A 12,999-nucleotide genomic window follows, 5' to 3' on the forward strand; every position below is an offset into this window, starting at 1 on the left:
TTTGCGTGTGTGTCCTTTCTTGTGGGTTAAACTACTTCTGACAACTGAAATGCGTAAATAAACCAAAGGAATAGAGCGATTTGGCCTCCGCACTTAGACAGGCAAGTTGAAAACTTGAGATTTCTTATCCGTTTTTTAACGAAATGACAGTTTGACATGAATGTGAAAACTGAAATGTATGTATGTAGTATGCATGTGAATTTGACAGATCATCAAATGAAATGATAAAACTGAGGGAAATAGTTTTTACTTATTGTTTCAACAAAGGTAGGAAATAAAATACTGTCAAAGGTAGAACAAGTTGAATTTATAAAATTTAATATTTAACAAAAAATATATATTTTTTTTATTTTAAATAGAAATCTTAGATAGATTCAAAAATTTGGTGTCTCCTTTTCCCCATCTATAAAATCATGATAATGTAACTTGTCTATCTAATTCAAAGAAGTTTTCCAGCACATACAGTGAAACATGCTCGAATTTACCATCCATTAGGTGAAAACGATGACGTTGGAATTGATAATGTTTAAATAAATACCATATTATTTCTGCTGGCACACTTGTGACTAAATTACGTAACAAGCGATATGTTTAACTAAATGTTGTACCCATTTAATTCAAATAGGCTTAAGCACACACAATATGACAGTCAAACGAAGTGAAATGCAATGAAATTATTATTCCAAAATTCACACATATTCATTTAAAAGCCCAACCATTCCTTTATATGCCATGTATGCACATACATATATTAAATACATTTGTATAACCATTCATTTCTAACTGTTACAGTTTGACGATGATACATGTCTGTGTTTCCTCCCTTATGCAATTAAATTATCACACACAAGGCGTCAAAAATCCTTTAGTGTGTCTTCCATTTTATTTTGCATATTTTTGTTTGTAGAATAGGGTTACCATAACAAAATATTATAAGATAACAAATGTTTTGTTTTAAAACAGAACATGTAAAAATGTCACTAAGTTTGAGTGAGCAGAACTTTGGTATACCCTCCCGCATATATTATATTGAAACCAGATGGACAAATTGGACTAAAAAATTCCTTAATGTGACACCTTGCGTTATATGGGGTATCAAAATACAGTAAATCGGAGTCTTGGTCTTCCTTTTCTGCGTGTACATCCATGCTGCCCGTACGGCTTTTAAATAGGTTCATCGTCGCTCATTCTCATGGCCAACGCAATCGTTGTATAGCTGACACCGCTCGTGGTTCATACGATACACAGTGGTTTAGAATCGTTTTTTTCTGGTCAAAATTATGCAACTTTTAAACGGTTAGAGATACTTTCATACTTCTTTTTATACCCTCAGCATTTATGATAACGAGTGTATGTACACTTTCATACGGGTAAAATGTGCCTCATCGAAATAATGGTTTTAGACCCCAGGTATGTTTGGACGAAATGTGTTTCAGACAATTTGGAGTCGATTAAGCAATGTTCGTCCGTCTGTCTGTCTGGCTGGCTGGTGCGCACGATAACTCTCGAATGGATCAACCGATTCGGCCCCAAATTTGGCTTTCGTAATATTTGGCCCAAACTTAATTTAAGTTCGAAGATGGGTTATATCGGTACACTCCTTCCGGTACCTCCCCCACAAAAATTTGCAAATGTTCGGAAAATTTGTGCGCACGATAACTCTTGAAGAGAGTAACCGATTTGGTCCATACATTGCCCGTTGTGAAACGTGTACCAGACTTAAATAAGGTTTCAATATGGACTCAATCGGTCCACTCCTTCGGGTACCTCCCACACCAAATTTCGGAAAAGTTCAGTTTAGGGCCATATCTCGAATCGCTTTGATTTTTGTTTTGCAACTTGTATTCACTGCCCTCCATACGACGGTATAAGTTTCAGGCAGGGGCAAGTCCATACTTCCTGAGAAAATAGCCTGAAAGTTGCAAAAACCCCAATGCACCGTGTGAGGTGATTAGAGCGCAAGATAATTCTCGAACGGATCTGCCGATTCGGTCCAAAATTTGGCCTTAGTAATATTTTGTCCAAACATAGTTTAAGTTTGAAGATAAGCCATATCGGTCAACTCCTTCAGGTACCTTCCCCACAAAAGTTCAAAAATGTTTAGAAAAATTGTTCGTACCGTAACTCTTGGAGGGAGTGGCCTAATTGGTCTATACTTTACACATCCTAATATATCTACCAGATATAGATCAGGTTCAAATATGGACTATTTTCGTCCACCAATCCGTTACCTCCCACACAAAATTTTGGATAAGTTCACTTTAAGGCCTGATATCGAATCACTTTGATTTTTGTTGAAGCAACTTGCATTTGCTGCCTCAATTACGATGGTGAAAGTTTTTTTAGGGGCAAGTCCTTACTTCTTGAGCAAACAGCCCGAAGAGTGTAAAAACCCCCTGTGGCACCATATGTTGTGGCTGGAGATCCACATCCATAATGGTCAATGTCAATCCATTTCTTTTAGTATCTCTTCCGCAAAACTTTTGATCTTTAATCCTAATCAACATTTTTGTCGGTTCAAACGCCCAACATTTTTCAAACCCCCTAATACATACGTATTTTGGAAAAAAATGGTTCAATATACACAGGCTGAGGGTATACATATGTCTGTAGTATGGAGGGTATATTAAGATTTTTTTTTTTTTTTTTTTTTGTAACACATCGAACTAATCATTTGCGACCCTATAAAGTATATATATTCTTGATCAGGATAAAATTCTTAGACGATGTAGCCGTATGTCCGTCTGTTGTGATCACTCTAGCGTCCGCAATAACTGAGATAGAGCACTAAAATTTTACAGGCCAAGTTCAAAGATGGGCTATATAGGTTCACGTTTTAGTATAGCCCCCATATAACGATACCACCCAATTTAAGGTATTTTGAGGATTTTGTCTAAATTTTTTTACCAAACTAGCTGAAATTAGACGTTTGAGGTTCCCAATGACCAAGAAACTTCTCCACTAAAAATTTTCAAGATAGCTCCACGTTTTGGTATAGCCCCCATATAACGATACCTCCCGATTTAAAGTATTTTGAGGCTTTTAGCTAAATTTTCTCACCGAATTAGCTACAATTTTTCATTTAGGATTGTAGCCGCCATATTACGGTACCGACCGACCAATCAGAGTATTTTATGGTGGAGAGTATACAAAGTTCGGCCTGGCCGAACTTACCGCTTTTTTACTTGTTATTTATTTTGAACTGTTGACAGACACGTGCCTTATGAATGTCGATATGCTTTAATCTGGTACTGCTTACTTCCATGTTTTGGCGCAATGACTAGACATTTTAACCTCCGACAGTGCGTCGCCTTTATGAATTGTTGTGACGTTATTCCCATACCATCGTATTTCCTGTACGACAGTAATATCAGCCTTCTTTTTGGAAGTACATCTGCCAGAGCGTAAACTGCAACGTCAATAAAATGGTTTTTAAAACGTTTGCACAAGTCTTTCCGTAATTGTAAGTGAACGAGTGGTACATGTTAACTCTCCTTCCCAGGTGAAACCACGGATTCAGTGCCTACTTTATATGTGGCGTAGGTATCGGAAAGTGTTAGCTATAGCTCTTTTGCGAATTTGATACAAGTTTGAATGATTACGATGTGCAAAGTTTAGACCAAATACAGGTAATTTATTCGAGAGTTGTCTTGCAACCTTTAGGATAATTATTTAGGAAAGTATCGACTAGCCTCCGTCGATGCCGTCGTAATAGAGGCAACGAGAACCTCCTGCTGCAATACCTTTAATCTGGCAGCAGATATTAAACTGCACTCTTGCGAAACATTTTTAATTTTGGGTCTGTTCGTGTAGTTTTTGGAAATTTTTACCAAATGACTTTTTTTGGTCCTTTTTACAGCGAAAACATAATTTTCGTGAGCAAGTCCATGCTTCCTGACATAATGGTAGAAAAGCCCTAAATTATACATTGACCAACTGAAATGACTGGAGGGCGCGATATCTATCGAAAGGGATGTCTCCCAAATTAACATCCCCTTCCAAAATGAACTACGTCGATACATTCCTTCAGGTTTTTCTTCCGCAACACCTTTGAGCTTTAAGGGGCTACCCCTACTTGTGCAGACTCATTATTCACGATTTTTTTCAAAGAAAGTACCACTTAAACTACCTCTGGAATTTTTTTTTTTGTTGAAAAATATTGCATAGTTTTGTGGTAAATAGCTACCTGCGAAGCCCTTTTTGTAAAAGCGTTTTGCGGTGCCAACGATAGCTCAGAAACGGATAGGTCGATCGTCGTATATTTTTGTGGGTATTTTAAGAACCTAATAATCTTGTCTTTAAGCGAAACAGAATTTTATAAAATACCTTTTAAAACAAAGTCAAAATTTCGATTTAAACGAATACAAGTAAGAACGGCTTTAAGTTTGGCCGGGCCGAACTTGTAAAATGGAACAATTAGTTTCCTTTCGTTTATGAAGAAGACTTAATACCCAATTTCAACAATGTCGGTAAAACAATATCGCTAACCTTCAAAATTCGGAAATTCGGGAGGTACCGTTCTATGGGGGCTATATTAAAATGTCGGTCTATACCGACAAATTTCTGGCGTAAAGTTTTTAGACTCAAAGAAGACTAAATACCAAATTTACGATATTTCAGTAGGATAATGTGGTTAAAACCTAAAAAAGACCTTAAATCACGAGGTACGCTTTTATGGGGAATATATCGAAACGTAGAGTAAATACCAAATCTCAGCCATTTCTGTTTGTTATTGTGGCCACAACCCTCAAAAAAAGGAAAATCGGGAGGTACCGTTCTATGGGGGCTATATGAAGGCGTGAACCTATACCGACAAATTTCATATGGAACGTTTTTTAACTCAAATGGGGATTAAATACCAAATTTCTGCAATATCGGAGAATTGAGGCCAAAACTCAAAATACCGGAAATGGGGAGGTACCGTTGTTTGTGTCTATATGAAGGCGTGGACCCATACCAACAAAATTCTGGGGGAAAATTGTATATTCCCCACGAAGGCTAAGTACCAAATTTCAGCCATTTCGGTGTGATAACGAAGCTAAAACCTTCAAAATACCGAAAATCGGAAGGTACCGTTCTAAAGGGGCTATATGGAGGCGTGGACTTATACCGACAAATTAAAAGGGGAAAGTTGAATACCCCTAACGAAGACTAAATACCAAATTTCAGCCATTTCAATGGAGTATTGTGGCCATAGCCTTCAAAATACCGAAAATCGGGAGGTACCGTTCTATGGGGGCTACATGAAGGCGTGGACCTGTACCGACAAATTTCTGGGGGAAAGTTTCCTATCCCCAACGAAGACTAAATACCCAATTTCAGCCATTTCGGAGTAATATTGAGACCACAACCTTCAAAATACCGAAAATCAGGAGGAACCGTTCTATGGGGGCTATATGAAGGTGCGGACCTATACCAACAAAATTCTGGGGGAAAGTTTTATACCACCAACGAACACTTAATAGCAAATTTCAGCCATTTCAGTGTGATAATGAAGCTAAAACCTTCAAAATACCGAAAATCGGGTGGTTATATCAAAATGTGAACCGATGTAGCCCATTTGCAATACATCCTAGGAGTAATGAAACTTCTATACGAAATTTAAAAGCTCTATTTTAAAAAGTGCCAGCTGTATATTGATTTCAACAGACGGACGGACGGACAGTCGGACATGTTTATATCGACTTAGACAAGCTAGAAGACAAGCTTTTTATGTATTTAACAACCTCACCAAATCATATGAAGATCGGTCAATTCGTTTCAAGCTATCGTTGACACTGGCTTCAAAAATGCCATCTCCAGAAACACGCGTTTAAAGTTTCTATGCTACATACAAATCACAATAAATTGTTCAATTCCAATGCTCATATCTCCGCCAATTTTGTATTTCAAAATAAGCCTATACATTTTTTTGTGTAGCCGGTATTCGATGTGCCTATAGATTGAAGTTTTAATTCACACAAGATTAGGGTATAAATATCTTTGTCGGCAAAGTCGACTGATACTTTTTTACTTGTTGGTTAAAAAAGTTCAATTAACTAAAAATACGCTAATCTAGCGGCGCAAAAGTCAAAAAATCGAACTATAAAATTGCGAAATATTTTCCATTGTATTGATTACAGACACTTTGCAGACAAAGTTTTTCTTTTTTCATTTTTGTTATTGTAAATATTCACTCAGTTATTCACTATCAAATATAAGAATTTTTGTTGCATCAGATTTTAAAAAATTGTTGCTAAAAATTAACTTCATATTTGTTTAAATGTTAAATAAATTCGTAAATAAAACTGGACAAAATTTATTTTTAATTAATAGAAGAGGGTGTGATTTGAATTATAAAAAATAGTTTGGGGTCTGGAGGTAGTTAGTTATATAGCAATAAATTTTCAAAAATTTCAATTTTTAGTGTTTTTATGGGTAGTACGCGCTTGTTCCATATAGTGCATCTTGTAAACTTGGTCGAACTTGGGTTCGATTAGTTTTTGGGGAATGAAATTGGACTCTCGGGATACGGAATAACCACATTAAAGCTGCAAATATTTGCAAATCTTACGATGACTGCACTTTTAAAATAAGGGAATTTGCATGCAATTCATACAAATTTAGCTCTGCATTTGTATGGGAGCTATATCAAAATAACGACCTATCTTGAGAAATGTTTGCAAGGAGGAGTTCTATCCCCGGAGACACCATAGTACCATATTATAGCTAAATATACTAATAAATATGGGATAACAAGTAAAAAATTCAACGAATCGGGGGTACCATAAAAGGGGCTACATCGAAACATAAATCCGTATTGAAGATGTTTTGTAAAAAGATTTTATACGCGGCGAGAACACAGAATGCAAAATTACAGCCAAGTCGGTTTAAAAATGCAGGCATTATGTTAAAAATACCTTAAATCGAGAGGTACGGTTACATGGGGGCTATATTAAAACGTGCACCCATGTCTATAATTTTTGGTGGAAATATTTTGTAACCACTAGGAACCCTAAGTACCAAATTACAGCTTATTTGCTACGAAAATGTGGATTAAATCCTCAAAATACCGAAAATCGGAGGGTACCGTTAGCCGATATTGTTCATATTTGGCCCATTATTACCCACAGACACAGGCTGAGTTTGCGCAAAATTTAAGTAACGTATCTCAATTCGTTTGCAAGTAATTAATTTCGCGCCGCTAGATCAGTGGTTTCGACCACCGTCTGCCGGTTTGAACTCTATTCTGAATGCACATACACATTATCTCGGTGGTTATATAACGTTCGAATTCGACATTTTTATAGCATTTTGTGTTTAAGGCCCAGAAGGTCTTCGATCTTGAAATTCTCAGATAAACCATAACAATTTCCTACATTATACGAATAAAGAAAAATATATCTGCCTACATCTCTAAATATAAACTGCACATATCACGTTCAATGCTCAATGTAAAATGATATGTTATGTATGCATGTACAATTATGTAAAGTATGCTTTTTACTCTAAATGTAGGCAAACACTTAGTTTAGTGTGTTTGCCTAAGTAGAGGATGAAGATGTTTTACCTTTAATTTCATGCATAAATTAATAATTTATGCTGCAACCAACTATGTGTGTATCTATGTAACTAAGGTGTTTGTATAACACATCCATACACACATACACATGCATAGTGACATATGCTTTTAGGCATATATGTCATTCATGGCTTAAGGTTTTTCTAGTAGTGTTGCACATAATGTCTAAAGGCTTCATCTCAAAAACACATTGTCTGTGTGAGTGTGTGTGTTTTTTTCTGTGTATAACAATTTAGCTTTATTACACTTAACATGACTCTTGAAGTCATCTCCTTCCTTTGTCCTTAGTCCTTACTAAAATGGTTTTACTTTAATTCTAAGAATTCCTTTAGATTTTGCTAAGCCATTTCTTCGTTTTGTTGTTGTTACTGCTGCTGTTGTTGTAAGTCTAATTATTTATGCAAGCTGAAGTAGAAACATTTTATGTTAAAGTGTGTATGAGTGAGCCTCCGTCTCTACCTATTCTTAACCTGTGTTTTGAGAATTGACTCTGTATGTGACTGGTATAATTGAGTGACATGACATAGACGTGGGTGTTTTATTCGGTTTTTCTTTTGTGTGTGTGTGTGTTTTTTTTTGTTTTAAGAAAGTTTTGATTAAATATGCATAATTACCTGGTGTCGTTTAGTTGAAGTAAAATAAACCAAATGGGTTTGGGTGTTTGGTGGTTTCAAGTTAAACTGGGAGAAAACACACAAACACGCACACATATTACCTTGTAGTGTCGTTAGTGTGGGTGTGTGTGCGAGTATGTGGCATGTTTCCGCTTTACTCTCATACATGAGCTCATTCGTGACATTTTAAGGAGGGGATTAAAGCGTATTTCCTTTATTATGTTGCAAATCTAAACATGACATGTTTCTGTTGCCGCTGTTGTTGTTTTTGTTGGGGTGCTGAAATGGCAAGAAAAAATCGCGGAAATAGTTAATGAAATGGTTTAAGGACATATTTACAATCTATATATGTATGTACATATATACAAAAATGAGGAAATTTCTTGAAGCATTGGAGATCTAACAACACAAATTTAAGCAGGATAAATGTTTAGATGACAGAGGGGATTATATATGTATGATCTTAAATATGGGAAAATCCATGAGGTTTCTTTATTTCCTTGTATGTACCTGTAAACGCTTCACCCATATGAACAATAAAAACACTTGGGTTGAGGTGTCAGTAAAATACAAGAGCCTTGTTGAAGCAAATATATTGGTAGCTATGATCAGTGAATCTAAATCTTTAAGGAGAAGGTAAATCTTTAAGGAGAACCTTTAAGCAGAGAGGGTGTTTTCAGATAGTCAATATAATCTTATTATAGTAAGTGCCATAAAAATACTATATCCTCCTTTTTACACTTCTTTAATATCTTATTTTATCGGAGATTGCAAATGGCGCACAGTGGTTGTAACTACCGATCTAGCGGCACTAAATTATAAATTCCGAACTAGTTGTGATATATTGCAGAAATTACCGAAAATCGGGAGGTACCGTTATATGGGGGCTATACCAAAACATGGGCCTATGAAGCTATTTTTTTTTAAGGAATGTTGTGACCACTAAGAACATCAATTGTCAAATTACATTCGTTTTGGACACCCTTGTTCTGACACAGCAACCAGCAATTTAACTCCTATCGCAGTAGCCTTATATCACCTACATCCATTATATCTCACCGATGTTGACTTATAGTGGATATGGATCTGTCAAAGTGAAAAGATCTATTGGGGTTTTTTATATCCCTCACGCACTAAAAGAGCTCGGTGGAGGCATTCCGGGATATGGTAAAACAATACACGAACACAACACACATAATTTTGAGGTGACGGCCCCTGGTCGAAGATTCCTACGATTCAATACGGTGCATAGAACCGGTCGTCATACGACTGCGTACACGTCAATTATACCTGTATAGTTTTTTTTATAGCCTTTGAGCATTATCCGAAAAAAGTTGTACCGTTGTAATAAAACCGCGAAGAAATCCTGCTACCAAAAAAATCAAAACGAACCGAGACTTGTCCTTTAACTGCCCTTGGGCCACAAAATTTTAAATGTTGTGTGAGAGGTACACTTAGGAATGGACCGATATAGTCTATATTCAAACGTCATCTATGACTGAACATAGGTCTATGTTTTGGTGTAGACCCCATATAACGGTACCTCCAGATTTTCGGTATTTTGAGGGTCTTAGCTACATTGTTTGACGGAACTTCCCGTAATTTGACATTTAGGGTTCCTTTCAGTTATAAAACTTTTCCACCAAAAATTGTCAAGATAGGTCCACACTTCGATATAGTCTCCATATAATGGTACCTCCCTATTTTCCTAATCTAAATAGCTGTAACTTGATATTTGAGGTTATCTGTGGTTAAGAAACTATTTTACAAAAAAATTGTCAACATAGGTCCATGTTTTGATATGGTCAGAATTTGACAAATGTCCTCAATTTATCGTTAGCCTCCCATACGATTGTACCAGAAGCCTGGAAAGTTGGCAAGGTGGTCCGGCTACTGAATTGAAGCCAGGATACCAGTAGAGTTGAATCGTACAGGCCGATTTCACTTCTGTCACCAGCAGAGAAGATTCTAAAGACACTACTCCTCCTCACGATGGGAAACTGCTTCCCAGTTGCCTAACATTAGCATGGATTCCAGAAAATGCAGAGTACCACAAAAGCACTACACGCCACATCCACACATATCAGTCGAGGACTGAACCAGAACAGGTCGTGCTATCGAACAGTCATGACTGTTTTTGACCTATGCAAGAGTAGACTTCTCGTAGGGTGAAACTGGGACTTCCCTACCCCGGGGTGGTATCTCCGACACTGTTTAACCTGTACATTTCGTATATTACACATTCTGGTGATTATCCACATGCGGATGATTATACAATCTTGGAATCGGGTCGTATAGTCGATGATATATATTATATGTTCTATATAGCTGACATAGTACAGTCCTTCCATTGGAGGAATATGACTATATCCGCCGCTAAATCAGCTGCTCCAATGTTCACCATTTACACGGCAAAAATGAGGCTCTCTCTGAACATATTGGTCGATGGTGTCCTCATTTCAACCACTATGTACCAGAAATAATAGGGGTAACGTTGATTGCATACAATAAGATCAAAAGTAAGAACAAGGTCCTCAAGTCAATGGTCGGCAGCACTTGGGTTGCTGAATAAGAAACCTTGTTGAAAAAGCAATAAGCTGGTCTGTGGTAAGCTCTGCGGCGGCAGTGTGGTATGTTAGCGCAATCAGTGGAAGAATATTCAAATCTGCCAGAATGCCTCCGCAACAGGGTGCCTTCTCATGACACCAGAGGGTCATCTTCATGAGGAGGCGAAATGTTACCGGAGGTTCAGGACAATATGTTGTAGTAATTGCAGTATCTGCTTGTGTATTATCGCCATGAGCATCCTTGCCACAATCATGTGGACAGGCTTCCTCCTCGTGAGAAGAGATCTTAATGATCTAGAGGGAGGTCTAAATGTATAAGTGGAAGCCTAGGAGGCAGGGTTGGATAGTACTCTCACTGATACAGTTGCACAGGAGGCTGAAAGATATTGTGTGAATGCGGTACTTGGAGCAGAAGAACGCCAGATGCCAAGTGGTTTTAACCCAAACGATGTCTGGGCGGTGTAGCTGCATCAAACATGCCTGTATCTAGACTGGTACCGCACGATCCTTGTAGGGTTGCAGAATTTTGGAATTGGGACACCGCAGAACCAGTAAACCAAAACTATTACGTGCCAAATGTTGTTTATTTATTATCTTGAAAGATACAGGACCAATTTCACGTATTTGCTGCACCAAACACGCTATATACGTCCAATTTTGATGAAATTTTGAATGTGTGACTGAATTTTGTCTACAAATAAGTGTGCAGAAATCGGTCCGGATTTGGATATAGCTCCCATATATATTTTCGGCCGATTTCACGTATTTCCTGTACCACACACGCTATATATGTCCGATTTCGGTGAAATTTGGAATGTGTGACTGAATTCAGTCTAGAAATAAATGAGCCAAATTATATCGAAATCGGTTCAGATTTGGATATAGTTCCCATATATATGTTCGCCCGATTTCACGTATTTGCTGCACCAAACACGCTATATACGTCCGATTTTGATGAAATTTGGAATGTTTGACTGAATTCGGTCTAGAAATAAGTGTGCCAAATTATATCGAAATCGGTTCCGATTTGGATATAGCTCCCATATATATTTTCGGCCGATTTCACGTATTTGCTGCACCAAACACGCTATATACGTCCAATTTTTATGAAATTTGGAATGTTTGACTGAATTCGGTCTAGAAATAAATGTGCTAAATTATATCGAAATCGGTTCAGATTTGGATATAGCACACATATATATTTTCGGCCGATTTCGTGTATTTTCTGCTCCAAACACGATATATAAGTCCGATTTCAATGATATTTGGAATGTGTGACTGAATTCGGTCTGGAAATAAATGTGCCAAATTATATCAAAATCGGTTAAGATCTGGATATAGCTCCGATTTATATTTTACATATTCACAGTGGTGTAGGGTATCATATAGTCGGCCCCGCCCGACTTTGATTCTTTTCTTACTGGTTTAGTAATATAATAGTACATGGAATCAATCTCTGATTAGATTTACGTATGTCCCTCCGTCTGTCCTTGTTTTTTAAGGATTTTCAATATATCTCCCATATATATATTTTTTGGCCGATTTCATGTATCACGCAAGCTACATCAGTCCAATTTTGATGAATTTTGGAAAATGTGACGGCATTTGGTTTAATATGCGTTAATATTTGTTTATTAATGCTGTTCTCGCAACAAAAAAATTCGACATCGAATGAAGACGTTTGCTTGAATTCGGCTTCTGTGTCAACGGGTATATGTGATATGGATAAGAGTTTATTTGAGCACCGTGTTTCACCTATAAATTGTTCTACCTTATACCGTCACAAATAGTTGAATTCTGTCCCAAAACTTTATCATTGTATAAGCATATCGTTTTCTCAGCTATCGATATCTTTTACGAAGAAAATCACCAACAACACCAGGGAGTAGAAGATTTAAAATTGTCAACATAAATATTTACCTTTTAACCAAAGTTTGGTGTGTGCGTGCGTCTGTTTGCCAGAGGAGGATCTTTACGTGGTTTACCCCTTTTCCGGTTTTTCTTTCCTATCTGCTTTATTTCCGAGTGTCATTTTCATTCGGCTTGCTAAGTTTGTGTCAATAGAGATTTCCCCTTTTGTTTTAGTTTCAAGTTTAGTAGTTTTAAGTTCCACAATTCAACACCAGCAAGGAAGCAACAACAGCCATCAACTAAATACCAACTTGTCTTAAAGAGCAAACACTTTGAGCTACAAAACTACCTCCTCAGGAGGTGGGATGAGACGAAACATCTTTGGGTAATATTGCGTGCAGGCGTG

General features: G+C 37.1%; 1 long non-coding RNA gene across 2 annotated transcripts in view; it reads right to left on the reverse strand.

Moving 5' to 3' along the window:
• The window catches only part of LOC141406731 (uncharacterized), a 470,067-nt gene that overhangs the window by 180,799 nt on the left and 276,269 nt on the right, over positions 1-12,999 (reverse strand). For both annotated transcript variants that reach the window (XR_012413497.1, XR_012413496.1), the window contains exon 7: positions 8,176-8,454. This is a non-coding gene — a long non-coding RNA (uncharacterized lncRNA). The remainder of the gene's footprint in view (positions 1-8,175; positions 8,455-12,999) is intronic.

This window comes from Musca autumnalis, unplaced genomic scaffold (assembly GCF_047663935.1).
Source record: "Musca autumnalis isolate F117 unplaced genomic scaffold, ASM4766393v1 scaffold_5, whole genome shotgun sequence".
Classification (NCBI taxonomy): domain Eukaryota; kingdom Metazoa; phylum Arthropoda; class Insecta; order Diptera; family Muscidae; genus Musca; species Musca autumnalis.